The sequence below is a fragment of the Mauremys reevesii genome, linkage group 4 (assembly GCF_016161935.1).
Source record: "Mauremys reevesii isolate NIE-2019 linkage group 4, ASM1616193v1, whole genome shotgun sequence".
Taxonomy (NCBI): Eukaryota; Metazoa; Chordata; order Testudines; family Geoemydidae; genus Mauremys; species Mauremys reevesii.
The window spans coordinates 125,999,903-126,027,100 of NC_052626.1; the positions used below are offsets into that span (position 1 = coordinate 125,999,903).

The 27,198-nt window shown below is 48.8% G+C and overlaps 1 long non-coding RNA gene across 2 annotated transcripts in view; it reads left to right on the forward strand.

Annotated features, from left to right (window-relative positions):
• LOC120403244 overlaps positions 1 to 27,198 on the forward strand; it is a 52,960-nt gene that overhangs the window by 22,492 nt on the left and 3,270 nt on the right. The window contains exons 1-2 of one of the 2 annotated variants that reach the window (XR_005597501.1): positions 5,543 to 5,894; positions 22,544 to 22,754. This is a non-coding gene — a long non-coding RNA (uncharacterized LOC120403244). Of the gene's footprint in view, positions 1 to 5,542; positions 5,895 to 22,543; positions 22,845 to 27,198 lie in introns of those variants that run through there. The other variant, XR_005597502.1, reaches the window with a different exon arrangement.

Below are 27,198 nucleotides of genomic sequence, written 5' to 3' on the forward strand. Positions count from 1 at the left end.
GGACCCTGCTGGCTAATAGCATTGGTCTCAAAATGCCTATTTTGCAGATGGGGAAACTGAGGCACAACAGGCCAAATTTTTAAAGCTAATTTAGGCACCTAAAGATTCAGATAGGTGCATGCTGGGTGCATTTGGAAATCCCACTAGGCTCCTGAATACATTTTAAAAATCCAGCCCAAAGTGACTTGCTCAGTAGCAGAGCTGAGAATACACCCCCCAAATCTCCAGGCACTTAGACTAGTGCTTTACCCATTAGGCAAGCTGACCTCCTTGATAGGCGCACCCTCTAAATGAACCACGCTCATTCTCATGATTCCTGTTACACGCTGCTATTGTTCCAGCACTGGTTGGAACAAGTGGCCTCCCACTTTCCAGAGGTTGTCGTGTGGCAGGAGGTTGCCTGTATGGCCCGAGGCAGCACAGCTGTATTCCAGACCCCACTAGCTCTTCCTTCTGGCTAAGGAATTCCATGACCCTTGTTCATGCAGGGAAAAGCACATCTCGCCCATCGTGCTGATCATCATCAGCCACTCGGCTGGAGTGCAAGGCCTCTTTCATTAGAGAAATCAGCTGTGACAGCTGCATGGCAGACTCGCTCAGCATGCCAGCCTGCTGCATAGCCATGACAAGAATCTCAAACAGGGATGAGACCATCTGCGCTGGGTTACAGCTGAAACTTTGCTGAGATGTAGATGCAGCCTTGCAAAGAGTGATGGGAAGAAGGGGTGGGATGGGGAAGGTCGAGGCTTCGACCTGCTGCCCCTCTCTCTGTCAGGGCTTTCCTCTCTGTCTGTTGTCTTAACTGGGCATTGCTTGATCCATCCAGGGGAAGGAATGGTGCCTTCTGGGAGGCATCTGGGCTGGAATGAGAGTCATTATTAGAGGATATTTCTGTAGTAACCATCCTGATCAGAGACAGAACCCTCTGGGTTTAATCACCTCCTCATAGAATACCTGGGTGGATTAGTGCCTGCTGCAGACCCATGAGTCTCAAACACCTGTCTGGTTCTTCACGTGGCTACTTTTGATAATCCCCTGCCATTGTGGATTTGGTGGTTGCTATCATAACCATGGGATGGGTGGGTTAAGACAGGATCAAACCGGTCAGCTGAGCCGGGTCTCCCAATTGGATAGGATTTCCAGATTTTTCTCAAAGGGCCCACACATTTTGCCACATCCCCATGGAGATTTGAGGCAGCCTATTTATTGTCCAAAGCCTCCCCGCAGTTTTCCTAAGGAGTCCCCAAATTTTGCACCTCCATCCCACTCTTCCTCAGCAATATGCCAACTGCTTTGACCCAGCTTTCTGAAAAGGAACCCCAAACTTTCCCCCTCTACTCCTTCTTGGAGACTGGTCCTGCTTTGAGTAGGGGGTGGGACTAGATGATCTCCTCTTCCAACCCTGATAGTCTCTGATTCTATTATTCCACTCTGTAGCCCCACTAGAAATATACAAGAGGGTTGAATTCAAGCAACACTGTGGGATGTCTACACTACCACGGTGAGGTATGATTGCTTCATACGTAGACATACTCAGTCTAGCTTTGAGCAGGCTAGAGCCAAGCTAGCTCGCGTAACTATAGCAGTGAAGTTCTGGCAGCATGGGCTGCGGCCCCTTGAGTATGTACCCGGGGTCCTGGGTGAGCAGGGCTAGCCCATAGAGCTGCTTGTGATCGCACTGGTGGCTTCACTTCTATTTGTTCAAGCTAGTTTTGCCCGAGCTAGATCAAAGCTAGCTTGGGTCTGCCGACACGTGTTGCCATCACACCTCCTGACTGCAATGTAGACAGACCCTTAATCCATTTCTCCGACAGGGAGGACAGGTCTTCTGCGCTTCCCAACTGGCTTCTCTAGAGGCAGGAAAGGGCCAGTCCTGGCTACTCAGACACACCAGTTCCAGGTTCCAGGTGGCTGTGCGTTGCCTGGGCTGATTGAAATTCTGAGCTGCAGCATGTTGTGGCCTCTGAGTCAGAGCAAGAGAAATGAGCGCTGGCTGTCTATCATCCCCACTAATCACTGCCAAAAGCCACAATTCAAAGCAGCTGCTCCATGTCGATATGACACTGAGCATCCTTCCAGCACCCTGCGGCTCTGGCCGAGCCTACTGTGTAATCAGGCTGGAAGTGAGGAGGTGGGGAGCCAGGATATGGAAGATAATTAGACTAATGGCAAGGAAAATTATGCTTGCTGGAGGAGGAGGGTGGAATATCAAGCCATGCTTCGCTAGAATCAATCATGTCAGTGGGGGATTCTTGCAAGGATCAGCCATTCAGGGATGCTTCTGAGAGATGATGTCAGTGTAGTCCAGGGGATAGGCTGCTAAACTGGGAGCCAGGAGAACCAGGACCATGTTCCTAGCTCTGCCACTGACCTAGTCTGCAGCCTTGGGCAAATCACTTAATCTCTCTGTGCCCCAGTTTCCTCATCTGTGTGGAGTAGGGATGACACTGACTTTCTTTTGTAAAGTGATCTAAATAAGAGTCATAGATTTTAAGGCAATAGGGAACCATTGTGATCAGCCTACATTACACAGATCATGAAATTTCTAAGTATTATTAGTATTATTATTAGCTGTCATTACTGAGAAGGGAACAGGAATTGACAGAGCCTCACAGTTGAAACTCCATGGGTGGGCAACTTTTTAAAGCAGTCAACTCCAGCCAGGCCACCTGTTACAGGAATGCTAAATATAAAGGTAATATAGCTGTAATGGATGTGCATGCCATATATAGCGAGTGATTATAAAGAGTGCCATCTACTGGCAGATAAGGATTTGTAGCATGGCTCCTAAATGGTGCTGTTACGCACTATAAATTGGCTACTTGAGTCTAGGTCTTAATATTGCCATGTGCTCCTTCCAAGCTAAGAACATCTGGGCTGTGTTAGGACTTGGATGGGAGACTTCAGAGTAGAACATTTTTAGGGGGCTGATTGTTTAATGTCTATCACATGTGCACCCCCATGGTGCAGCATCTTTGTTTCACTTTTCTTCCCCTTAAGTTCATAGTGAACCAATGCCGCAGCATGAGGCTGTGCTGCTGGATGTGGGGTAAAATCAAGGGCCTGACCACGTGTAGTTATTCGGCACTATTGCAATACAAAATACCAGGACCCCCCAGCCATGGACCTAATTCCCTGTTGTGCTAGGCATTGTACAAATACAGAACACATAGATGGCCCCTGCCCTGACTGGCTTCCAATCGATGCTTAAGGGTGAAGACTGATAGACAGATGGGGGATGTACACGGAGACAATGAAATGATCGGCAGTGGTCTCAGCTCATCAGCTGCCTAACAGTTGTCAAGGTTTTGGTAGGTATCAAGCACAGGAGAGTTTTAAGAAGGGATTAAAGATCAGAGCTCTTTTCAAAAGGGTCAGGGTGTTAGTCCCGGCTGAGTCTGGGTGACCACAGTATAGTCAGCTGGCCAGTTTCAGCAAGATACAGGATCATTCACTTCCTGTCCTCCACTGTCATAATTATTATTTAACACTGGGGATTCTTTCCTTGGTGGGAAAGGAAAACCATTGTCCATGCAGAGGTGGAGGGCAGAGTGAGAACTAAACAAAGATTGGGTTCCTCCTCAAATAAAGTAGCATATGTGGAGCAAGGGGGGATGGAGGGGAAATCTCCCAAGGCGGAAATGGGAGTTAGGCACCTCAGGGCAGGGGCTTTGAATGGGAACTGGTTACCTAACTGCTCTTTGTACCCTGGAAAATCTCCCACTGGATCTATCATCATGGCTCATAGAAAATACACTGGACCTGCAGCTTTCCTTGAAATGTGCCTCTCTTTTACTTATGGCGATGTAGGGTCACCTCTGGCCACTTTGAAATGGCAGAATCCTACATGCGAGAGGTGGAAACCCTCATCCATGCTGGCCCATGCTTGCAATATACTTCAAGAATACCTCTTAAGCCCCCATCCTTGATCAAATACCAGCATGTGGCTATCATATTCCCTCCTTAGGCTGAAGTCTTCTAAGTAGGCATTGTATCTCCAAGCTCAAGGACTCATGGCTTCTATATACCTCACTCTGCAACTGATTCACTGTGTGGCTTGGAGAAAGTCCCTTTGCCATTCTGTGACTCAGTTTCCCCACCTGTGTAAGGGGAATAATGATACTGACCTGCCTCATAGGGGTGTTGGGGGACTTACATTAATGCATGGAAAGGGTTGGATTTTCAAAGCCACAGGAGGGATTTAAATGCCAAATTCTGATCAGAAATTGGGCATACACATGCTCTATAAAGCCTTGAAAACTCCCCCCAGAGTGCTTAGAGATCTGCAGATGAGAGGCGCTAGGGAAGGGCAAAGCATCAGCATTGTGTCTGCATCCTTTCCGAGGGAGGCTCATCTCATCCGACTCACTTCCATCCTCTCTGATTTTCTTTAAATTAAGCCATCTGCCCACATTAAGCGGTAAATTATCTCAGCTGCCTGCCTGACTCCCCAGGGGAAACAGAAAGAGAAAAAGGGAGAGATGGTGGCGGCACTGGAGCTGAAAACAATACAGATCGGACAAGAATCGGAATCACATGCCCCGCTGCTTCCATTATTCTCCACCCCACCAGAGAATGCCAGTTCACAGGAAGCTACAGGTTCCATCTGCAAGATCAAGAGTCACCCAGCTTGAATGGGCTGTACAAGCAAGGAGAGGGGATGGACGTTCTACGACCATCAAGCTGGGTGAGCTCACTTCGCATTACACAATAGCTGTGCGTTGTGACCTTACTCAGTTAGTGTCCTTGGAACTCCTGTACCAGGCAGCTCAGGGTGGTGCCTGTTCAGCTGATGGAATAAGGGCTCTTTTGTGCCCAAAGGGACTGCTAGATACTGGGACAAAAGCTGTGGAACTACAGCAGACACCCCATCCCTGTGGAGCCTCATCATGAGAAAGGATCCGAGGAATCTTCAGGGTTTTGTTTAACTTGCAATGCATTTTACCTATTTCTTCACTTGGTATTACCCCAGCCCGCTAAGGAGTCCCAGCTGTCCTTCAGCATGCCATGCCCCTTGGGACTTCCCAGGGAGGGCTGGGCTAGAACTCTCATCCTCTCACTCTAAAAGCAGCTGGCATTCGAGCGCAAGGCGAAGCTCTCTGGGTGACATAGGGCAAACAGCTGAGTAGATCTGAAGCTGACCAGGGCATCAGCACATGTGTGCAAGCAGCCAGCACGCTCAGAACTGAAGGTAAAGAATACTAGCTAGGCAAAACTCCACCTGACTCTGGGTCGAAAGAAAAGGAATGCAGCCATGTTCCCAACGGGCTGAGCCTAAATGTACTCCTGAGTGTGTTTATGCTTTCCTGCTTCAGTTTGCAGGGGCCTTCCTTGTGCCCTGGGAACTGGCACAAGAAACCTGGTGTGGGCGCAGCTTAATGCCCTGTATAGCTGTTTGGCTGTGCTGTGACTTGGGCCTATTCATTCCCCTGGAGGTATGTGGTCCACTCCTCTGCCCCCACTTTGTTGAGGGGCTCACACTGTTTGTGAATCTGCCTGCAGTGGGTTCTCTGAGCTCTTAGCTCCTGGCCCTACTACACTGAATGGTCTCCCATAGCAACACCAACACATAGCAACACCACAAGGCTGCCACCAAACAAGCCCCTAAGATGGATTGACTGATGCTATGACAACAGTCCCATAAATAGCCATCTCCATGTCACAATGCAGCTGTGTGGGCTCGCCACCTGGGGCTATGTTAGCCAGCATTATCTGGTGGATGGGATCCAGGGTTCCTGAGTTCTTCTCCCTGCTTGGCTGGTGCTTTATGGTGTGACCTTGGACAAATTGCAACTTCTGAGTGTTTCACTTTTCTCACTGGTAAAATGTGGATTTTGACACCTACCTGTCCTGGGAAACCGCCTGGTGACCTGCTCGCAGAGAACAGGTGCTATGTAAGTGTGAAGTATTATTAGCATACATGTCAGTAATAGCAGGTTGCACCTAAGACGGATGCAGCCAATAAACTCATGAGCAACAGAAACTCACCGAGTCCCAGAATAAACAGATTGTGTTGCCAAGACAGTGCAGAGGAGTTTGGGGCACAGGTGAAAAATCCCTTGTCAGAGAGAAGAGTACCTGGGAGTGTGGCGATGTGCATTGGCTACTGGCGTGGGATCCAAGGAGGAGTGACGGCTTTCACGCTCCAGGGAGATGTGCACGTCCCATGATTCTAGAGGAAAGATGGAGCCACCTCCTAAATTCTCCCAGTCCAAATATAGACTAGGGTTCCTTGGGCAAACGGAGAGGACACTTGGAACTGGTCAGCAGGGCCTGCGAGTTAGAACTGGGCAGTGTCAGTTGGAACAGGGTGGCTTGGCAGCTGGAACTGAGTCATCTGAATGGGGCAGTCTGGCAGGGGCAGTGGATTGGGCAGCGGCACTTGGAACTGTGCATTCAGGCAGTCGGAATTGGACGGTTGCGGAGTAGCAGCTGGAATTGGCCCATGTCAGTTTGGCAGCTGCTCTGTCTCCCAGAAATCCAATCAGCTAAATATCCCTGTTTAATTAAGTAAAATGACTTTAATTGGCTCAGAATAACAACAAATAAAGTAATGACAGAAAGGAATCCATTTAGCACAGCGAGTCCTTGTTTACAAGCTACACCCAGCCCACTCCATTTTGGGGGGTTCAGTCTCAAGTTCAACTCCAGCTGCTGCCAACTGACAGGTCACTTTCACGCTGCCCCTCCGAACGATCCAGAACTTAAAGAGGCAGTCACTGTGGCTTAACGTTCATATACCGCAGGTGCAACCGTTGGAGCGACAGTGGAATCAGGCTGTTGGGGACAACAACTGGAATTGGGCAGTTGAAGGAGATGCCCTGTTAGCCGAGGAAGGGATGGCAATTGAGCTGCTCAGATTTGCTGTGATGCAGCAAATGGAACCCTGTGTTCTCTGAGTGACTCGTTTACAGTCCTGCTTGCCCAGGTGTCTTTGTTCTTCATCATGCAAGGCTGGGGCCCTGGCAGGGTTGTAAGCAGCTGGGAATCAGACCCGTGGCCTCTGCATCTAAAAGCATGCTGGTCTAAAGCCCCAGCTAAACGACTGCCAGTGTAGGAGGTTCATTGTTGTCCTGCATATGTGGACTAGCTGCCACAAGCAGGTTACAGGGAGTGTGGCTTGGACTCCATATTAGTTCAGCCTCTGGCGTATTTGTGAACTGTGGGTTTTGTTGTTTTTTTTGTTTTGTTTCCCCTCTGAAGATATTCGTAGCGTGTGATTGGTCCTCAGTCACATGCTATTGTTTCTGTTCCTTACCTGGATGGTGAAACTTTTCAGAACAGCAGAGTGAGGAGGAGCAAGGGATGCACTTTCATTATGAATTTCAGGCAAATCGGTGTTTGTGTGAAAAATCATTGGTGTGTAGGGTTCCTGACTACTGAATGCTACAGAAATAATATGGCCCCATGGAAAATGAAGGGGCAAATAGGCTATGGCTATTTGTGGAAATAGCTACAGGTCACTTTTTGTGCCACTCATCTTGCTCTACGAGGACCATGGGAACTGGATGTTTTCACAGCAGCTGGAGATGGGCAGTTGGGACCGGGCAGCTGAAGAGAGAAAGTGCAGTGACCCCATAGAGAGAGGCGGAGGAGGCAGGGAGTTAATCCCCAGCAGAGGGGAAAGGTGCATGGCAAAAGGCCTTGCAATACCTCTGTGGGGTCAGGAAGGGCAATTATCCCCATTTTACTGCTGGGGACTTGAGGCATAAAAAGGCAAAGTGACTTGCCCAGGGTCACAGAAGAAAGCTGTGGTAGAGAAAGGAACTGAACCCAGGATCTGCAGGTCCTAAACTAGAGCCCTAAGCACTAGAACATCCCATCTCTCCTGCAAGGGATAGCGCAGCCCCTGGGGAGACTGCAACTAACAGACGTAGTCTCACCAGAGCTCATCCTGGGGTGGCTCCACAGTGCCCTACCAGGTCAGTGGTGTAAGTGCCAGGATCCTGCTTCTGCTCCCATTGAAATCAATAGAACCATCATTGACTTGGATGGGATGGGTCGCTTAGTGAATAGGACTGGGAGTCAGAACCCCCATTGCTCTCACTGCATGAGCTGGGGCATTTCTCCTCTCTGTTCCTCTCCTGGAAAGAGGCAGTGATGGATACCCATCTTTTTGTAAAAGGCTTTAATATTGATGTTGCATAAGTGCTCAAGACGACTGTTATAATAATATTTTATGCCATGCTCCTCCTGAGTTAAAACTGAGTAAATATTGAATGAGGCCCTTGAGATCTGCCCATTTCTCTCTCTCTTTCTGTCACTCATTCTTCTTTTCTTTTATTGGCTCATGCTAATCCGCCCCACCTCCTCTTTCCCTCTCCCAGCTGCAGGGCATTCACACATCTCTTTCCATTCCTCCCCACCTGCATTTTCTAACAGCAAACCAGTGGGATGTGGTGAGTGGAATATGCAGGGAGGGTGTTAGACTGCTTCACTTTGTTTGCTGCCTGACTGGATCAAGGCTTTGGAGCAGCCCCCAGTGGTGTCAGCAGCTGGCTCTAAGCCACTGTTTTGTCAATGGAAGTATTTCTTATTCACAGCAGCAGGAAGCAGACGACTGCAGTGTGCCCAACCCATTCATGTTCTGTGCAGCCTGTGGAACAGAAAGGAGATCTCGGACTGACTAGCCTACCTGTGGGCAGAGCCCAGCCACTGTGTGGGAGGGAGCTAAGTGATCCTTTAATGCCCCCAGGGATAGCTCAGTGGTTCAAGTATTGGCCTGCAAACCCAGGGTTGTGAGCTCAATCCCTGAGGGGGCCATTTAGGGATCTGGGGCAAAAATCTGTCCAGGGATTGGTCCTGCTTTGAGCAGGGGGTTGGACTAGATGACCTCCTGAGGTCCCTTCCAACCCTAATGTTCTGTGTTCTATCATCCCAAAACGTAACAGCACTAAGGAGGGAGAGTGTGTTTAGAGCCAAGGGACTCCTGGGTTCCCATTCCCAGATCTGCCACTGGCTTGCTATACATAAGAATGGCCCTACTGGGTCAGACCAAGGGTCCATCTAGCCCTGTCTACTGACAGTGGCCAGTGCCAAGTGCCCTAGAGGGAATGAACAAAACAGGGAATCATCAAGTGATTCATTCCCAGCTTCTGGCAAACAGAGGCTAGGGACACCATTCCTGCCCATCCTGGATAATACCCATTGATTGATCTATCCTCCATGAATTTATCTAGTTCTTTTTTGAACCCTGTTATGGTCTTGGCCTTCACAACATCCTCTGGCAAAGAGTTCCACAGGTTGACTGTGCATTGTGTGAAGAAATACTTCCTTTTGTTTGTTTTAAACCTGCTGCCTATTAATTTCATTTGGTGATCCCTAGTTCTTGTGTTATGAGAAGTAATAAACAACACTTCCTTATCTACTTTCTCTACACCAGTCATAATTGTATAGACCTCAATCATATCTCCCCTTAGCCATCTCTTTTCCAAGCTGAAAAGTCCCAGTCTTAATAATCGCTCCTCATACGGAAGCCATTCCATACCCAGAATCATTTTTGTTGCCCTTTTCTGAACCTTTTCCAATTCCAATATCTCTTTTTTGAGATGGGGCGACCACATCTGCACACAGTATTCAAGATGTGGGCGTACCATGGATTTATATAGAGGCAACATATTTTCTGTCCTATTATCCATCCCTTTCTTAATTATTCCCAACATTCTGTTCACCTTTTTGACGGCTGCTGCACATTGAGTGGATGTTTTCAGAGAACTAACCACAATGACTCCAAGATCTCTTTCTTGAGTGGTAACAGCTTATTTAGACCCATCATTTTATATGTATAGTTGGGATTATGCTTTCCAGTGTGAATTACTTTGCATTTATTAACATTAAGTTTCATCTGCCATTTTGTTGCCCAGTCACCCAGTTCTGAGAAATCCTTTTGTAGCTCTTTGCAGTCTGCCTGGGTCTTAACTATCTTTAGTAATTTTGTATCATCTGCAAATTTTGCCACCTCATTGTTTACCCCTTTTTCCAGATCATTTATTAATATGTTGAATAGGACTGGTCCCAGAACAGACCCCTGGGGGACACAGGCGCCGACTTCCCCTCTTTTCCGTGGGTGCTTGACCCCCCCACCTCTGTTCATGGCCCCGCCCCCACTCCACCCCTTCCATGAGGCCCTGCCCCTGCACTGCCTCTTCCCCTCCTTCCCTGCCCCCATTCCAACCCCTTTCCCAAATCCCAACCCTGGCCCCGTCTTCTCCCCTGAGCGTGCCATGTTCCCCCTCCCTCCCCAACCCGGAGCTTGCTAACGCCGCCAAACAGCAGTTTGGCGATGGCCGGGCGGGAAACACTGGGAGGTAGGCAGAGGAACCAGGGGAGGAGGAGGTGGGATGGGGTGGGGTGGGAGGGGAGCTTGGCTGCTGGTTGGTGCAGAACACCCACTAATTTTTCCCTGTGGGTGCTCCTGCCCCGGAGCATCCACGGAGTTGGCACCTATGCTGGGGGACACCACTATTTACCTCTTTCCATTCTGAAAACTGATCATTTATACCTACCCTTTGTTTCCTCTCTTTTAACCAGTTACCAGTCCATGAGAGCACCTTCCCTCTTATCCTGTGGCAGCTTACTTTGCGTAAGAGCCTTTGGTGAGGGACCTTTTCAAAGGCTTTCTGAAAACCTAAGTACACTATATCCACTGGATCCCTGTGGTCCACATGCTTGTTGGCCCCCCTCAAAGAATTCTAGTAGATTGGTGAGGCATGATTTCCCTTTACTAAAACCATGTTGACTCTTCCGCAACAAATTATGTTCATCAAATATGTCTGACAATATTGTTCTTATGTGTAACTTCCTCTCTCCAGATCTCGACTAATTTCCTGTTGTGAGGTGTAATGATTCTGTGTTTCTACAGTGTGTAGGTATGTGGTCATGGACGGGGGCTCCTCAGCACTACTCATAATAATGAATGAATGGGCCAGAGTGATTTCTGGTACTGAGGCCTCAGTTGAGTTACAGCAGGGATGAATGTGATGCAGTGATTGTAAAGTGCTTTGAGATCCTTAGATGAAAGGGACAATAGGTCTGTGCCTCACCTGGACAGCCTTTCTCTGACATGAGGAGTGAAGATGGTGGCTGGGATGAGGCTGGTAGATTTTTAATAGCAATGGGCATGATCCTAGATGGTCACACAGTGGTCTCTTCTGACCTTAGAATCTATGAATGGGTCTTGATCTTCAGCATTCAGCCTATTCTCCCCCATTGCTAGAGTGCTGGCCACTCTCCCAGACAGGAGACTGAGCTGGTGGTGGCACACAGACCTAGCTAGGTGAGCTCCGATCACAGGGGCTGAGCCCTAGTGCTGCTGCTAATCAGGCAGCAGCAGAACCCACTGGGAGCATAATTTCAGTCATATTAGTTGGGACATTTGTCCAAAAGAGAAATTGCTGATATTGATTACACATGAACATAGGAATTGCCCATAGTCCACCAGCTCAGTCTCCTGTCTGGGAGAGTGGCCAGCACCAGATATTTCAGAGGGAAGAGCCAAAAACATTACCTACAGAAGATGTGGGCCCCTCTACCACCCATTAAAGTCTCCTCAGAGACTAGCTTTAGACCTGAAGCATAAGATTATAAATCCCTTCCCAAAACTCTCTATGGGGTTTATTTTAAGCACTAACTAAATTCAGATTCTGATCCCATGCCTAGTGATGCAGCTCATTTACATTCTAGGTCTGGTGTTTGTTCAGTGAGGCATCTTTCCTCTTCGCTTCATTATATTTCATGAGGCACTCTGAGATCTTCAAATGTGGACAAGCTAACAGTTAAAATGTGGTATTACAGAGAGAGCGGCAGTAAGCAAAACCCCAGATCCAAACACTCCTGGATTATGAAGGGACTCCGTCCTTGCCTCCGTGCTTGTGTAGAGCGACAAGGGTGGGGGACCTCTAACTCCAAACCTGGAATGACACAGTTTGCAATAATTCATTATTTTGATCACTTGGCTAGCAAAAAGATCACAGGAAAAGGTAGAACTTCTGGCTGGCCAGCAGCTGGCAGCATTTCTGAGCACCCTCCCCGCCCCAGCATGAACATATCAAGTGGGTGTAATTGACGATTATGCTATAATTTTTTTCATTCAATTGTACAGACCTTTGGGGACTTTGGGATTGGGGGCCTAAAAGACAGAGGAATCGAGAACTAGGTGGCACAATGGGTCAGTTCACTAGCCTTTTGCCTCTGGATATCTAGGCTTAAATCTTGGCTCAGGGCATGTACATTTCATCCTGTTGCCAAATATTTAGTACAACTTTCTCCTGAACAAAACTCACAGTCAGGGTGTCCCAGGGGAGGGGGAAAGAACTGTGTTGACTTCATTTCTTACTATGATGGATTCTAGTACTTTCAGCAGAGACCAGGATCCCTGCCTTCCAGTGTAGTACTGGATCCTTTTTGTTTGTCTGTAGCCCCTTCCCCAATGTGTGGCTCAAGCCCCCTCCCCGATACCTATCACTTGGAGCGGCTTCTCCACTCTCCTTGTAGGAGTTTGGGTCCTGGGTTCTTTGTTGTGACGCATGGTGCCTCCACCCATGGCGACCCCCTCACACTATGCCTGGAACACAAAGGCGGCTGTCCCTGGGGATGACTAATGCTATCACCCTTAACAAGGACTATGACCCAGTGCACAAACAACAAAATACATTCATCCACACCCCCGACAAATAAATGCCACACCCCTAAGTAACAGTGTAACAAATGGGACCTTACTGTGGGCAGGAAATAGAGGCTGTAGGGAAGGAAAGGCTAAGGTTAATTAATAAATACTACACTAATAAAACAAAACTTTCCCCCCATTCACAACTGTACCACAACCCCCAGCTCTCACCCTGGCACTCTTCCAGCCAGATGGAATACCTAGGATGGGTCTGGAGATGGGTGTAGCAGCGCTGCAAACTTTTGTCTGCTTAAAGAAAATGAAGGGGGCCCTCTCCTGGCTCCCTAGTTCGGAGTCTTGTGGAGGTCTCAGGTGGCTCTCAGTAGCCAGCCTTGGACTGGTTCTCTGGCCACTGCTCTCTCTAGGGCAGAAACTGCTTGACCATGCACTAGATCCCACAGCAGTTCAGTGTCTTTCTCTGTGGGGACCAGGAGCTAAGCAGAGACACCCTGAGCTGTTCTGCTGCTTCTAATCAGCTCCAAACTCAAAAGATCCAAGACCTTGAAAACTGGAGTAATAGAACTGGGATGAAATTTAATAGTGCAAAGTGCAAGGTCGTGCCCTTGGGAACTAACAATAAGAATTTTTTGCTATAAGCTGGGGACTTATCAGTTGGAAGTGACAGAGGAGGAGAAAGACCTGGGTGTATTGGTTGATGACAGGATGATTGTGAGCCACCGATGTGATGTGGCCATGAAAAAGGCTAATGCAGTCCTAGAATTTAGAGACAGGGAGGTGTTAGTACTGTTATACAAAGCACTGGTGAGATCTCATCTGGAATACCATGTGCAATTCTGCTCTCCCATGTTTAAGAAAGATGAATTCAAACTGGAACTGGTGCAGAGAAGGGCTACTAGGATGATCAGAGGAATGGAAATCCTGACTTATGAGATGAGACTCAAAGAACTTGGCTTGTTTAGCCTAACCAAACGAAGGCTGAGGGGAGATATGATCGTTCTTTATTAATACATTTGGGGAGGGAGAGGAGTTATTTAAGTTAAGCACCAGTGTGCACACAAGAACAAATTAATAGAAACTGGCCATCAACAAGGGTAGGCTTGAAATTAGATGAAGATTTCATCATAGTGAAGTTCTGGAACAGCCTTGTAATGGGAGCAATGGGGGCAAAACATCTTAGTGGCTTCAAGACTGAGCTTGATAAATTTATGGAGGGGATGGCATGATGGGACTGCACACAGTGCCTACAATGGCATGTGGCCTATCGGTGACTGCTAGCAGTAAATATCTCCAATGGCTGGTGATGGGACACTACATGGGGAAGGCTCTGAGTTACTCCAGAGGATTCTTTCCCAGGTGTCTGGCTGATGGGTCTTACCCACATGCTCAGAGTCCAACTGATCACCGTATTTGGGGTTGGGAAAAAAATTTCTCCCTGGTCAGATTGGCAGAGACCCTGGAGTGTTTTGCCTTCCTCTGCAGCATGGGGTATGGGTCACTTTTTGGTTTGAACTAGTGTAAATGGTGGATTCTCTGTAACTTGACATCTTTAAATCATGATTTGAGGAGTTCAGTGACTCAGCCAGAGGTTATGGGTCTATTACAGGAGTGGGTGGGTGAGATTCTGTGGTCTGCGATGTGCAGGTCAGACCAGCTGATCATAATGGTCCCTTCTGGCCTTAATGTCTGTGAGTCTAAGAGCAACACTAACTACATCTAGACTCTTTGCCTCTGTGTCAGTCTGTGCCTGCCCACCAGGGGACTGAGCAGTCCTATTTCATAACTGGCCCAAAAACTGCCTGTATCAATCACCCCAGCAGAAGCCTTCCTATTGGGTTTTGCAGGATTGTCCAATCTATTCTGTCCCTGCCCCGGATTCTAAGGTACAGAGGCTCTGGAGCCATGGTGGTTGTTGTCATCCATAGGGTAGGTCCCCTCCCCTGGAGGCTCAGTCCAGTATGATTCCAGGAGCTGACAAATTTCAAAGGGGGTTACACAGCTGCCATTTTCCTGCTGCATAACGCAGACCAGCGATGCAGCACTTCACTGAATACAAAGGGCTAGGAGGTGACTGAGGAGGAGGCGAAGGTAGCAGGTAAAACTAACTCTGGATTTCATCAGAGGAAAGTCTGGAATGAAGGACTTTCATCCAAAGTGTTGGATGAAATCTACAGGGCAGCACGATGGAGGGAAATGCACAGAGGAGAAGTGGAATGCGTTTCCTCATCTACGGTGGTAGCGCCAAGGGCTGCAGATGCCACCCCCTAATAAACATGCACAGGTCGCAAACAACAGGTCAATGTGTATGAACAAGGAAATGCAAAAAATAAAAGCAATCCCGGGTGAGGGTGACTCCTGTGCGAGTGATAAAGCATTGGGCAGGAGTGAGGAATGGAGTTCACTGTGTGAAGTTAATTGGGTGTGAAAGAAACAGAGCACAAGCCCAAGGGGCACTGGCTGAAAGGCAAATGGCACCCGGAGCGCTGATGAATGAAGAAAAGTTTTCTCAAGTGCATAAGTTACCAGAGGTCAAAGCAGGAGGCAGGGACTGCTAGAGGGAGCTGGGCACATTACGTACATTAAATGATTTCTCTTCAAGCAGTGCCAAGTAATAATCTCGCTTCCCCTTATTTTTATTTATATTCTGGTAGTATCTATAATACGCTAGCTGCTGTGTATATACACAAACACACACACTCAGTCCCTGCCCCAAAGAGCTCATGCTCTTAGAAATACATTTTCTACCTGAGAGTCTCAGCATGCTTTACATAGATTAATAACTAGATTGCCAATATCCTGGTGAAGTACGATTACCCCGCGTCTATCAGCTGGGGAAACTGACACAGAGAGTTGATGTGTCTTGACCAAGGTCTCACCGTGAGTCAGTAGCAGAGCCGGGAATAGAACCCAGCACGCCAAGCGCATGATTGGGGTGGCATGCCGCAGGGGGCGCTCTGCCGGTCGCCGGCTCCAGCGTGCCTGCGGGAGGTCCACCAAAGCCGCGGGACCAGCGGACCGTGGGACCAGCGGACCCTCCGCAGGCACGCCTGCGGGAGGTCCACCAGAGCCGCCTGCCGCCCTCCTGGCGACCGGCAGAGCGCCCCCCGCGGCATGCTGCCCTGTTTGGGGTGGCAAAATGTCTAGAGCCGCCCCTGTTTGGTCCTCACATGTAAGACCAGAGAAAGAGGAGACCAGTATCTAGAAACAAACTTTCCTATGGAAGGGGAAATAGTTAATGAAGGCAGTCACAATAACAGCAGGTCAAGATGTCAGAGTGGCTGGGCTGACCTGCCTTCACGTTACAGTGAAGGGTGAAGACCAACTCATGTCTAGGTGCTACAGAGGTGACTGATGCCATATAGATGACTTAGGTGCCGAGACAGAGGATGAAGGGAGAGATAGATAGACTTAGACTATTACAGAGAAGACACACAAAGATACTGTGGTCTCTACCATGGACACTTTTTACCCTGGCTCTTTCTTGTTTTTCCCTTACTCTAAAATCAAATTATTTCAGAGTTGCTCTTGGGTATGGAACCCATAAAACCCTATTCAGTTCCTAGCCCGCTTGTGCTCAAAGGAAAGGGAAATACCTCTTCCCCGCCCCCATTACTCATTTACCTGGGCATACCACGGAATGGAAAATGTCATCCTGATCCCCCAGCTGGTGTCAGTTTATACCCTGAGGCATGAGGGTCAAAAGCCCTTATCATTGTTTTCTTAGCTTGGAGAGCTGCAGATGCTATTTGTACACATGTGTGTCTAATCTTTTTTGGGGGAAAGGCTTTTGTCTTAATCCAACCAGCTTGTCTCATGTGCAAGAGAGATGAAAATAAGCCATCTCTGGAGAGCGGGGCGATCCGACAGAGGGAGAAAACCAAAAGGGAAATTAAACCGAAATAGCTTCATGGGTCATTTAAAAATATACCAAGTCAGTTAAAAAAAATCACAAGAATTCACCGTCCATGGATGAGGAGCTCTGGACACAATAATGTTTGTGGAAATGGCTTATGATACAGCAGCACAGTGGGTTAATTGACAAGGTCAGCGAGAAGGAATGTGGCAGTGTAGCGTGCAGAATACTCCGTAGGCAACAGTTCTGCACGGGCAGGGCGTGGAAGGAGAAGGTGACTGGGTCAGTGATGGGTGAATCTCGAAAGGGTTGGATAAAATCCCAGGGTGAAGTTCTTCTGATGGTTACACCCACACAAATGGAGTCAAGGAGCTGCACCTGGTGTGACCGAGAACCGCATTTTGCTTCCAGAAAATGAGGATGGTCATTCAAAGTTGATCCCAACTATCTGAACCCACTGGGCCAAATTGAGTCCTTTGTGAGAAGTGGAGGGCAGTTCTGTTGACCTGAAGAGCTGTTCCCACTTATTCCCAGGAGAGATGAATTTGGCTTTGCAGTAGTGATATGAGAACATGCTTCCTGGCAAGATTTCTGCTATTTCCAGAGTGGGGTGGAAATATCACGGGAGCACTTTCCCATCAGATTCTGGTACTTCCCCATCCTTGCCAGATCCTGGAAAGGCAGAGGCAGCAGCAAGTATGGAAGTAAGGGGGAAAGAGTGAAGCAAACATATCAAAGCCTCTCAAAAGTTTCGTTCCAGGTTCAGACCTTGTCTGTGGGCCAGATCCTGAGCACCTCCAGCTCCTATTGACCCCCACCCCCATGAGATTTTCAGGAATCCAGCATAGTAACCCCCCACTACTAGGTCATTAGCAGAGTTTGAAACTTAAATCTTCTGTGCCAAAGCACAGCTACTGCTTGAGCTAAAGCAATAACTCCCTCAGCTGGTATCAGTAGTAGGCTGTTTTCCTCCACATGGGCTGTGAGTGGGGATGCAACATATAGTTTAAAAGTGTTACATCATTCCCCAGCAGACTGTGGCCCAATGCAATTTGCATGAGTAAGAACTGTAGGGCTTTGCCCCTCTGATACCATCTCCCATGGTGGTTAGAGACTGGGAGCGGATTTGTATGCCCAAGGCACCTAGCTCCTCATTGGTTGAGGAGTTAGGTACCTAAAGGCTTTGAGGATCTGGGCCAGGGTGCTTTGAGTGGAAGCAGTTTGAGGTGGAAGGAGGTGACTAGAAGAGCCCCACAGCAACTGTCCCTTTAAGAAGGGATTTTATTCCATTTGTGCATCTGTGATCTGGAAAGGGAATGTGCAGAAGTTGATGAAACTGCTGATCATCCAAAACTGGGGCGGAAAGCACAGAAAGGTACAGCATTGAAATGGTAATGAAATGCCTAATGAGCTGGAGAGACTAGGAACATGGGCAAATGAGCGGCAGCTGCAGTTCAGCGAAGGGAAATGTAATAGCACTCAGCTGTCGTGCAGCCCGCCAGCTCCTCCGCTGCTGTAAACTGACGTCGCTGTGACTTCAGTGGAGCAACACTGAGTTACGCTAGGCCAGTGTCATTCATCTGAGGATCTCAAAGCACTTTCCAAACATTACCTAATTATACGTTGGCCACACACCCCTTGAGACAGAAGGAGGTAACGGTTCCCATTTTACAAAGGGAGAAGCCAAGGCAAAAAACTGAGAGGAGGACTGGGGAGGGGTCCTGACTCGCAGCCCCTGGCCCTAGGCACAGTAAGGCCTCCGAATGTAAGATGCTCAGGTCTTGCAAAATAATGATGCCTTAGGGTACGTCCACACTACCCGCTGGATCGGCGGGTAGCGATCGATCTATTGGGGATCGATTTATCATGTCTCATCTAGACACGATATATCGATCCCCGAACGCTCTGCCGTTGACTCTGGAACTCCACCAGGGTGAGAGGTGGAAGCAGAGTCGACGGGGGAGCCGCAGCCGTTGATCCCGCGCCGTGAGGACGGGAGGTAAGTCGATCTAAGATACGTCGACTTCAGCTACGCTATTCTCATAGCTGAAGTTGTGTATCTTAGATCAACCCCTCCACCCAGTGTAGACCAGGCCTTACCCTACAAAGCCCAGGCTGTGTGATGGAGCCAGGGACTCAATGCATCAGACCTTTGAGGGCTGAATAACACTAGAACTAAAAAGCAAACCATAAGCTGACATGATCGTGTGCGTTTTCCCCCATGTATCCCCTTTGGGCCTGTTGAGAGACACGGGGCCAGATTCTCAGCTGGTGTAAATTTGGCATCGCTCCGCTGAAGTCAATAAACTTCACTCTTGCTGTGGGTCTGTCCCATACGGTCAATATCAGAGGCTTTCCTACACATCACCACTGAATTGGGCCTAAGGCAGCCTGGGAATTGATGGGGACATACATAATGGGAGGGGGACTCCCAATTTTCATCTACACCCCTATGTGCAGAAGAAAGTCCCCCTCCCTAAGCTAGCTGCAAGGTCCCACTTTGGACACATCCCACCTAGTGGAGAATGATGCCCTCTCTGGTCTTGTCTGTGGTGAGGATTTTAGGGAACTCTCACCCCATTGCATCAGCAATAGGAGCGCTAGTGTAGACCAGCCATCAGACTTCTTACCAACATGTCTTACAGAGCACGGTTAGAGAACACAATGATAAAGATCCCTGAGCCCAGTTGCTACCATCTGCATTGGTGCTCCAGTGATGATGGAAGACTTCCCTACAGTCCTCGGGGCGGATGCAGCCCACATGCTCCATGTAGCTCCTCTAGAGCAGGGGGAAGTTAAGAATAGAGCCTAAGCCTACAGTAAAACCAAATTCCACCCTGGGAAGGGGACTGCATTGGCTGCCCTGCCTGGAGTTCATCCTTCTTTTCCCAGGAGTGCCCTGGAAGATGTGGCCTTCTACCCATCTCACGTTTTGAGATGAAATGCCACGTCCTGTATGGAAAGTGGGTGGGATGCCATTTTCCCCTCGTAGTTTTCCCCCAGGCTGCTCTTTGTTCCTCTGAGCTGTGTCTATGAAACTCGCTTTGGTTGAGTGTGACTCATTGTCCTCTACTTGGTTGCTCCACAAAGGCAGTGTCGGTAGCTGACGCTGCATCTGGCAATTAGACTTAGTACTTTAGCTCAGATGACTGTACCTTGTTCTTTTTCACTGCAAAGGGCCTGGGGTCAAAACCTGCCCTTGGCCCAAGGATTGGGCTATCTCCTATCTATCTTTCCAGCCATACCAGGACGGCTGAGAAAGAAAATCCATTGGACCCATCCTCAAGGTGGGGAGAGGGAATGTATTTGTCCCCCTCTCACTACACATCAGGTTGGGAGAGGAGAGAAGACACTTCGCTTGGTCACACCGGAGGACAAGGGCAGGAGAGAGATCTCCTAACACCAGGGTGGCGCGAAGGACTAGGAGACCATACATCTCGTCCCGCGTCTCCCAGAGTCTAGCCCTAGTCCTCAGCTCCCAGTCCTGGAGCTCAGGAGGGCCATGTGATTAACCGGAGGCCATGAATTATTCACAGCTCATCCTCTCAAGGAGGATTCAGTTCCTTTGCAAGAAAGGGTCTCCTTGAACAACCGCGGAGCTTTGCTGAGAGCCAGCAGCTCTGTCATGGAAACCCAAGACCTTAGGGGCTCTCAGCATCCTCTCCCTGTGTTTCATTTGCTTTGACGTGCCGTCTCTTCGCTCTCCCGTGGCAGCATGGAAGAAGACACGGTGGATGCTTTAATAAAGACAAGTGGGATTCTTAGATGCCTGCAGTGACTTTGGGGGCCCCAGCAGTCTGAATGCTGTTGAGTGTCCTGTTACAGACCCACAGAGTTTATTGATTGCCAGCAAGCTGCATTCAAATCATGCATTCTGAGTTCACTCATTAAAATGACAAATTAAGCTGGCAGCCCCTGGGTTCTCTTGATTTTTTATTTTCTTCTGCAAAGTGAAACCTTGCCCAGATTACTCATCGCTCCAACTCATTAAGAGGCATTAGACAGACCTGGCACCTTTCGGAGGCGATGAAGAGGTTTGTTTTGTGTCTGTTTTATGCTCCCACGGGGGTGTATCGCAAATGACCTCTCTGAAAGCCCCCTGGTAGGGGACGGAGATGCTAAAGGAGCGGAAGAAAAGAAGCTGGGCAATCAAGCTGCAGCCAGGGGGCACAGAATTGGTGTGGCACAGCAGAATAAAGAGAGCCGAGTAAGCAAGACACAGGCTAACACAGCCGATGCCTAAGTAGCAAGGTGCTCGCTATCTATGCTACTCATATGGCCTCCATTATTGCAGTATGACACATCCCAAAACCTAGAACTCATAACACCCCTGGGCTACTATCCCCATTGTACAGCTGGGGAACCAAGGCACAGAGGGACTGTAATGTGCTCAAGGTCACATAGGAAGCCTGGGGAAGATGGAGCACAGGTCTCCAACAGCTTGGGCTCATGCCCTAACCACTGGACAACCCTGCCTCCATACCAGAGCGGGAGGGTGCTTATGTGTTTAAGGTGCTCGAACGATGTGGGTTCCATTGTCTGTTCTGTCGCATATTCCTTGTACAAAGCTTGAGCAAACCATGTAATCTCCCTGTGCCCTAACTCTGCATCTCTAACGTGCTGCTTCCAACTCCCACCTGGTCTGCATGGCCCAGAATTTTCAGAAGGGCTCAGCACGCACGCTCAGGGAATTTGTGGGTGCAGAGCAATGTGGGAAATCAGATCACTAAGTGTCATGAAGGGAGGTGCTGGGTCCTGAGTGCTTGGGAAAATCTCCCCCACCCCAACAGCTGTGTCAGTTCTGAACCAGGTGCAAAACCACAAGGCATGGTTCTCTCTCTTAGGGTTTTATTCTGCCCCCGAGCACCAGAGTCTCTGAGCATTTTCCACATAAAACTCAATAGCAATTGTAAAATAGCAATAGCAAAGCCAAAAGGTTGTCATAAAGAAGACCATGATCAATTGTTCTCCATGTCCACAGGGGTAGTAGGACAGACATCATCAGCTTTGTTGCAGCAAGGGAGATTTTGGTTAGATATTAGGAAACTATCAGGGTAGTTAAGCACTGAACAGGTTGCTTAGGGAGGTTGTGGAATCACCATCACTGGAGGTTTTTAAGAAGAGCCTATGACTCTAGTGGCATTTCTGCCTCCTTTCCCTTCAGCTCTGGGTTCCAACCCCCCACCACACACACAAACTCACATTGACAGTGCATTTTGCTGTGGCATGCTGACACAGTGCCCTTTGCACCACGCTGTGATGTGATGTGATGAGCGTGGTCGACATGCATGTGGACACGGTACTGTGAGGTGCTACCACGCCGCAACCTCCCCCCCATGAGAAAATCTCATGATGTGAAAATCACGATGCTGCAGCGTGGCAAGTTTGTCCTGACAGCCAGCCCAAACTGTTCAGGGGGGCATCCCTAGGGTCTGGGGGTGACCATTCTAGACCTGAGTCACCTAGCTTCCTGGGGAAGAGCTGCCTGGAGATGGTCAGACGTGGGGTATCATGAAGACACTGGATTCCACAGGCAGCGGAATGGACTGAGTCGGCCTGGGATTTTCCAGCAGGAAAATGTCCTCCTGATGTAGCTCTCAGTGACATGAGTGTAAATCAGGAGTAACTCCTCCCAAGTCAATGAAATGATACTGGTATAAGTGAAGCAGCAAAGAATCCTGTGGCACCTTATAGACTAACAGACGTTTTGCAGCATGAGCTTTCGTGGGTGAATACCCACTTCTTCAGATGCAAGAAGTGGGTATTCACCCACGAAAGCTCATGCTGCAAAATGTCTGTTAGTCTATAAGGTGCCACAGGACTCTTTGCTGCTTCTACAGAACCAGACTAACACGGCTACCCCTCTGATACTTGGTATAAGTGAGAGGAGCCTATAGTGCCTGCTTACAGGGCTGCACATGGGGAGGAGTTTCTTGAGTCCTCTTGGTACCATTTTGATGATGACAAGCTCAGCCATTTCCCTGGGCACCTCATGCTCATCAACTTTTCACCCTGAATCCCGTCCCCCAGCTGCTCCACTCACGTAACTGCCATGCTTCTCGCTACAGGCCACATCCCTTCCTCTCCCGACAAGGTCGCTTGGCTGAGCCAGAAAACCTCCCACACCCCCGCCTGCCACGCTCCCGCTGAGCACTGAGCATCGTGCCACCGGCTGGATTTTCACAGCTTCTCCTGACACAGATGAACTCTGCTGTTTGCTTAGAGATCGAAACATCGTTTGTCCCCGAAACGTGGCCTGCTGGAGGTTTTGGATTTCAGGTCAGAGCAGGGAGAAAATCAGCCTTTATCCAGGCGCTTGACAGGCCCAAACAACAGGGTGAGCCCAGTTGAGACCCAAACCTCCATTGTTCAGGTTGGTTCTAAATGCCATGATTGTGCTTCTCTCCTGGGCAGAGCTGCCATCTGTTTGTTATTTGCCCAGCAGGACAAACTGATCATGTCATGACACTGTACTGCTCTCTTATCCCTGTCTCTCTCTGGCAATGTGCCAGCATGCAAGGAGATTGTGATACATATAAATACAACTGGGATACTTCATAGATTTAAATGCATCCATCTACCCTCTGAGGCAGGGCAGGGCTATTATCCCTGTTGTACGGGTGGGAAATGGAGGCAAAGTAACTTGCAGAAGAAGGCTTTGCTAGAGCAGGGACTTGAACCCAGGTTTCCCAAGTTCAAGGCTAATGCCTTAGCCACTGAACCATCCTTCCTCTCTGGTCTATCGCTCAGCATGTCCCAGCAGAGAGCTTAACACCAGAACCTCTCTGGTCACATGTGAGATCAGATCACCCAAGCCTTGTGACTTGTAAGCTAGCTTACTCCTCTCTTTGCTTTTTCCTCCATCAGTCTCTGAGGGTTAGGGTAGAAAGTGAACAATTATCATGCTAATGGCTCCATACATTCCCTCATTATTTATTAAGCTCTAGCACTAACCACTTGACTGAAAAATAATGCCAAGGGTATAATCAGAATGAACAACCCTGATGACAGAATATGTTCCAAGCCCCACACGTCTCACTGGGGAGAATCTGCAGTGGCCCATTGGCTCCCTTGAATTCCCTTAGTTCCAGCAGGATGAGGGTCCCAGGTTTGCTAACCCAGGCTAGTGAAAGAGATTGGCCACTGAATGGAACAATCAGGGTCAGGAGATTCATGTGCAGTTTCTGCCCTCTGCTGGCCACTGGTATGGAAGGTGTTGGCCTGTTCTCTCACATCTTCTTTAGTCAGTGACTCCTGATTTATACCAGAGTGGATGAGAGGAGAATTAAGCCTCTACCTGTTGGAAGAAAACTCATAAATAATCATGAGGCTATTTTCATGTTATCGATCCTGGCTACTCCAGCTAGAGGGAGAGGCACCTACTGATTAGGAGAAGCTTTGCATAGTTACTCTGCCTCTTAGAGTTGGTATGGCAACTTCCACCTTTTCATGTTCTCTGTATGTATATATATCTTCTTACTATATGTTCCATTCTATGCATCTGATGAAGTGGGCTGCAGCCCACAAAAGCTTATGCTCAAATAAATGTGTTAGGCCTTGGCTACACTGGCGTTTTACAGCGCTGCAACTTTCTCGCTCAGGGGTGTGAAAAAACACCCCCCTGAGCGCAGCAAGTTACAGCGCTGCAAAGCGCCAGTGTAAACACTGCCCCAGCGCTGGGAGCGCGGCTCCCAGCGCTGTAAACTAATCCCCACGGGAGAGTTGTCTCCCAGCACTGGCGCCGTGACCACACTCGCACTTCAAAGCGCTGCCGCGGAAGCGCTCCTGCAGCAGCGCTGTACGGCTGCAAGTGTAGCCATACCCTTAGTCTCTACGGTGCCACAAGTACTCCTGTTCTTTCTGCTGTTAGGAGATGCCTTCTTTGGGGGCCATCCTACAGGCCGAAGCTCAGCAAGTGAAGGCCAAATGCCAATCAAATTCAGCACAAGAATGTATTTCAAAATGAAATGGAGTCTACAGCTTCACCCAGATGGGACAATCAGAGCAGGAGAGCAAGGCTTGCCCACCAGCGGGAGTGAGGTGGGGGAGAGGGGAGACAACTCTCCAGGCACAGAGAGCCAGAGGGGCATGTTTAGAGGTTCGGGGTTTCACCGCTCCTTCCACATGGAAAAGCAGAGGTGTGGTGTTATGTCCCAGGTTCCTGGGAAAGAGACTCAGTTGTGATGTACGAAAGAAGGAGCTTTACAGACATGTCTGCATGGCACTGGTAGCCGCACAGCCTGGGGCATCACACCTTCTCTTGGCTCAGGGCAAACCTGGGGAGGATCCTGTCTGAGCAACCTTTGTTCCAATGCCAGGGTCAGAGGTCTAGCAGGGATGGCCCAGGGCATTATGAAGGTCATCAACAGACTTGCCCTCTTCGGCTGGTGAATTGGGGGAACCTTTCTCTTCCCTCCCAGCACTTGGTCACAGTGAAGGACTGCTCATTAGTGAATCTTCCTTCCTGGGATGTTCTCAAGGCCTTGTCTATGAGACATTAATGTATTTTGACATCTCTAAGCACCAGCTGAGACTAAAATGCAACTTCCTGAATAATGGAAACCTAGATGGTTATAACAGTTCCAGCCCGTCAGAAGACAGATCCTCAGCTGGTGTAAATCAACATTACTCAATGGAATGACACTAATTTACACCAGCTGAGGATCTGGCCCGGTAATCCTCATTGCATTTCCTCCTGTGTCAAACTGATTGTTCTGCTTTTCCAAGATCAACTCTTTGGAATGGAGCGGCAGCAACAGCTGTGTGATGGGGTGCCTGCCCCACACTGGACTCTAAGAGGCTAACAGAGCCCTAGGGAGGCTGTGCAGGAGGCAGCCAATCAGAGAAGGACTGAAGGGAGCTGCCAATCAGGGCCAAGCAGGCCCATATAAAAAGGGAACTTAAGGGCAGAGGAAGGCAGTTCTCTGCTGGGAGCCTAGCGAGGAAGGACTATGTCTCTGGAGGGCTGAGAGAACTGCCAGAACCCTGGACAGAGCAGTGCTGCTAATGGGGAGCGAGAGGCAGCTCCCAGCTGGCTGCTGGGGTTTGCAGGCTGAGGCCCTGAGGCAACAGCAAACAGGATGCTGATGCCACGAGAAACTGGCCAGACAACTCGTTGCAGTAGCCACTATGGGAAGTGGCTGAACAGTGGATTGCAGGTCCCCCGAAAGGGGGGGAGCAGAGTGTGTGGCAGGGCCGGAGCGCTGTGCCACTGAAGAGGATGCCATGGTCCTCGGAGAGATGTGGGTCCTAGAGCAGGAGTGACAGTGGCGAGGCACCACCCGAAGAGGGCGCACTAACATGCTGAGTTAATCCCCAAGACTGCCAGCGGGAGGCGCCACAGTGGTGAGTGAACCCTGTCACAAGCTGCATATGGCTTAGGATGAGGGGAAACAGGTGAGTGGTGGCTCTCAACTCCCTGTCAGATTTGATTCCAAGTAACAGAACGGGGTGGGGCTAGATGTCTGAGTCCATTGGGAGCAGCCTGAGTTGTAAAATCAAGGTTGCTAGTGCCAGTCCTAGTCATGGAGGTGCTGAGTGTCCTTGTGTGAAATGAATTTGGTGGTCATGTGCACACATCATAAAACCCATCCCCACAACCAGCATCAGTGGGCAAGCCTAGTAGAAAGGCTGTGTTTCAAGGGGCATGGAGTCTGAAATGCCCCCTCACCTCGAGCAGTATTGCAAAGAGCTACCAAAGGAAGCCATTTGCAGTAGACAAGTTTCATTGGTCCTACAAAACCCACAAAACATGCAACATATTCCTAAGAACCATCTGCTGACACCTTAACTGTGTACAGATACAGAGCACTTCTGTAATAAGCATGAGGGGAAGATTGCTGCTTGCAGTATACCCCTCCTCGTGGGCTGATTAAAAATCTCCATTTTCCAGGGCTCCCAAAATGCTGCCTTTCCTTTCATCAGTGCCAAAACTCTTACTCAATGTACTGAAGCTGCTGAACAACCAGCAATTGGACTCGTTCTACGGAAATCAGGCATCTGACTGCAGTTCAAATGGAGATGGAAAATCGCAGGACATCCAATTTAAAAAGAGCAACTTAGAAGCAAAATTGAAATCACATTAAATGTCACATTACTCTGTGGATGGCCCTTCAAGGATACATGGCCATTACTCACCCAATGTGTCTTTTAAACTATGACTCATCAGCTGATGCTTTTAAGTAATTACTGTATATTTCACTTCTAAACTGCAGCAGATGAAGAAAATAGGACCATCACAAATTCTGAATAGACACAGGACCAGATCATCAGCTGTTGCAAATTAACATAGCAGTCAGGGGAGCTTTGTTGGTTTATACCAGCTCAGAATCTAGTCCATAAAACTGAAATCAAGTCTTATATGTTCTCCTGCAACCTCACCCTACTCCAAACCAAGTAAAGCAGCTCCAAATGGACAATAATGGTCAATGTGATTTGGAAATAGATTCTTGAGTAACCCTTAATTTGTTTCTAGGACACCGGCTATACCTCTGTGCATGCGTCTTCCATATAGCCCAGGACAATTATATCTGCATAAGCCTACCTCCCCTATGATTGTGCAACTAATTACATGCAGGTCGGACTCTGATACACATCTTAAGGTAACTTTGAGACCCTAATTTCCATAGACACAGACATAGCCAGATTTATATTTCCAGTATACACTTCTGATCACTCCTGGGTCCCTACTAACACTTGTGGGGCATGGATCAGTGTTCATGTC